Below are 3,779 nucleotides of genomic sequence, written 5' to 3'. Positions count from 1 at the left end.
TATGTTATTAATGTCCTGATATATTAATTGATATAAACTTTTTTCTGATTTATATATAATGTCTTATAAATTTGCTCAGCAAGTGATTATCCATAAAGACTTGATCAACTCTGTGCTAAGGAAACCCAGTCTGTAGCACCACAGAGCTGAGAATCAGACTCTGAAATGTGATGACTAAAACTTCATGGTGCTCTGCTGTGGCACCACCATTTCTCTAAGAGATTTTCTGTCTTCTCCCTCTAAAATGTCAATAATGTTATAAAGACACCTTATAATATAGAGATTTGTACCTTAAAGTAGCCTGGGGGCGCCATGCTCACCAATAGTTTGCTGACCTTACATTGGTTAAGAGTATTTCTGGATTAATTTGTTCTTTCTCTTTTTTATAATTTCTGCTGGATCTGAGAGATTAAGGGAGATAATCAGAAATGCAATGCAGAATGCCCACTTTGGCAAAATAAGGTAAAATTGGCCTGATACAGAGAATATTAGCATAGACCTTGCATAAGGATGGAACAAATGTTTTTGAGGCATTCCATTTTCTTTTTTTATTGAAAAAAAGATATGGGAAACTACCTGGGACAATGGAAATGTTTTATATCTTGTCTTGAGTGATGGTTTCATGGTGATTACAAGTATTAAAACTCATTGAACTTAACACTCAAGGTCACTGTATTTTATTGAATATTAATTACACTTTGATTCTTTAAATGAGTGCGGTGAGAAGACTGAATAATGATTTGTATCTGTGGTTTGCAGGGTTGACTGCCTCATATCCAACTAAGGTTGAATAAATAGAGCACTGACCATAGGCTCATTACACTTTGTATAACAGATGAAACTGCGTTAGAAAAATCACGTATTTTGTAAATTAAAGAGTTTTTGTGGTAAAATGGAGGTCCACAGACAAAATTGACTTTACAACTATGGCAACTGGAAGAACAGCACTGGAGAAAAAATATCCAAGAACGTGCATGGACTACTTACTAAAGTCTAGGTACGGTAGTAGCATTTCAGATTTCTTATTTCATTGATTGGTTATACTAATCCTATGAAGAAACTGAAGAAATCACCACTTTAATTCCATTTTTGCCTTTTTGAACAATGTGAGTCTTGACAGATTAAGTGACCTATCGCAGGTCATATAACTAAAAATGGTAAAGCAAAATCTCGAGACTGTGTTTCTGACATCAAAGTCTGTATTCTTGACAACCAAGATGTATTACTTTCATTCAGCCATTGTAGGTTAGCTTAGGCTAGTTTAATTATGCAAGATAAGTTCTTAAATGGCAAGTTGAATCACACTGGCTACTCTCCATTTAAATATGTGAAAGTTAGTTATACCAATAACACAGCCAAACTTGATTGGCTTCATCTCTTTAATTTGGTTAATGGCAGAATTTTAATGGCTCTATATGGTCAGCAGGTGGCAGTGGTATTCCATTAAGTCAATATAGTAACTTTAGGCAAATTAATGTCCATGTAAAATACAAAGCTGCCCAAAAAAAGAAAAAAAGGAAGGGACTGATTTAGTTTACTGAGGAATTTTTGTGACCTTGACCCTACATTTTTATGCATTTGGCCTATGGGATTATACCTGATTTGTGAGTTGTTTGCATACCTGGGCTAATTTTATTGCTTTATGGGTGAGCTAAGCAAAGGAAGCAATAACAGGCACTTTGAAGAGAGAATGGTTTCAAGCTGTCTAAGTGAGTGTAGAGATAGAAAAAAAAATTTATTATTTGAGAAAAGTTCTGAAGCTTTCTATACAGTGGTCGTGTATTGGTGTGTATTTATTTGTATTTTTATGTATATATGTCATTGCTGTTGTTGTTGTTAGTGGTGCATAAATGAAGCTCAATGGCATATGAATCTGTGACTAGAAGTAATAATTTTGAACTTAAGACAAATCTTTTTTACCTCCGGAAAAGTAAAACATATTCTTAAGCTAATACACAGCAAACAAGGGACATTTGCCTCTGATGTTTGCAAATGATGTGTGTTATGATCCGTGTAGGCACCAGTTTCCTACAGACAATACTGGACAAGGAAAAGCTTCCTGGGCAAAAAAAAATATTTATTTTGAGTTTTGAAGAATAGTAGTAATTTTTCAGGGAGACAAGTTAAGTGTAAATATTTTAGGAAGAGGCACTGGAAAGTAAAACAGGTGGGGAGAAATTAAAAAAAGCACAGTGCCTTTATGAAGTATACACATTTTGATAAAAGCGGGAATTTGTTGCACCTTAAGGGAAAGAATCAGGCAAAGCCTTTTGGTCATATAAGTATTTCGGATATTATCCTATAAGGCTCTTTTAGATGAGTTTGTCCATTATGAAAATATGAGACTGCTAACCAAAGTTAATGGGGGCCTTATCTAAAAGGATCAAAAGAAGGTAGTAGATAGAAGAGTTATTTGGGATGCAGACTTTATACTACTATAGAGTGCCCCAATAAAACTAGATTAGAAATCAAAATGATGCTCTGATTGCCTGCTGTTGTGATGAAAATATGAATTCTGAAGAACAGTGCTGCTTCACAAATCATGATTTAGTGGTAACTTCCTTTCCTCATACTGAGAACATATTAATGACCATGCTCTGAGATGGTTGAAAATAATGAAGGGAAAGTAATAGCTATTAGTAGAAATAATAAAAGAAAGATAAGAAAAGTGACATGTATAACATGTATAACATGTACCTACCACCTGGGTAATAAACTGCCTTGGGCAGACTGACCCCAGCGTCTGAGTGGTAGGGCAAGAGAAGAGAGTCCCCAGGTAGTCAATCAAGCACCAAAGGGAAGCGTGATTTATGGTTGGAGGTGGGTTATGGTTGGTACAGAGCTTATTTTATAGACAGTTCATGCCCTTCCTCCCACAAGCAGCACTCTCTGAGAAATACTCCTTTTGTCATTATGCTTTTTCTTGTAACTTAGATTTTGCTCTACTAGAGACATGATCAGGAATTTCCTAAATTTCTAAACTTTGTTTAAACATACTTCTGGAACGCATTCATTTTGTAAACGGCCACTCTGTACTTGTTCACATTGTACTTTAGTTGATCACCTGTCAAACAAGTCACCTGTGCATATTCCCTAAAGCCTGTTTGTAATCCTCCAAGGATTATATACCTATGATAGAAAAAACATGGCAGTCTCAAAGGAAGAGAGTCAGCACAGTGGGAGGAGAGGTATTGTGATATAGGTAAGAGTCTTAAGTCAGAGTTTATACCATAATTTTGCCACTGATTGTGTGGCATATGATATGTTTTAGCATTCTGAAGGCCAGTTTGTTTACCTGTAAAGCAGGGTTGGAACACATCCTGGGGATCACTTTATGGCAGAGGTGATGGCTTGCTTTCTATTCTGTTGACTTGTCAGACATTATCATTCAGTCACAGAGTTCTTCCCCCTCGAGTTCAGACATATCTTCAAAAGGCTTCTCATTGCAGCCAGTGCTAAATGCAGGTATCCATGGCTAATTGGTTGGAGTTAACATTGAGGAGACAATGTACCACCGGTTCAGGTTTAGATCATCTGAATTTCCTGGCTCTAGCAGTCTGAAATTGTTACAGTTGAGTCCTTAAACAAACACTCAGTGTGCCAGAATGTACAAATCAGCATGGTAGTCACTTTTAAGGATACAGAAATGAACTGGATAAGTGCTGACTTCAGAGGACTTACAGGTTAACAGATGTGGTGCTGTTAGATGGTGCCTGTACATACATTTATGCAAAACAAGGTAGACAGTGATAACTGCAGTGAGGGATGTTCAGACATGA

At 36.3% G+C, this 3,779-nt stretch overlaps 1 non-coding gene across 1 annotated transcript; it reads left to right on the top strand.

The window, feature by feature from the left end:
• The first annotated feature begins 440 nt into the window (after nt 1-440).
• Nucleotides 441-545, top strand: LOC116284063 (U6 spliceosomal RNA). The gene has a single exon (XR_004193847.1). It is a non-coding gene; the product is annotated as a U6 spliceosomal RNA (small nuclear RNA).
• Nucleotides 546-3,779: the final 3,234 nt, after the last annotated feature.

This window comes from Vicugna pacos, chromosome 17 (genome assembly GCF_048564905.1).
Source record: "Vicugna pacos chromosome 17, VicPac4, whole genome shotgun sequence".
NCBI lineage: Eukaryota > Metazoa > Chordata > Mammalia > Artiodactyla > Camelidae > Vicugna > Vicugna pacos.
The sequence above is the reverse complement of the archived record's forward strand: the minus strand, read 5'-3'. Positions and strand labels throughout refer to the sequence as shown.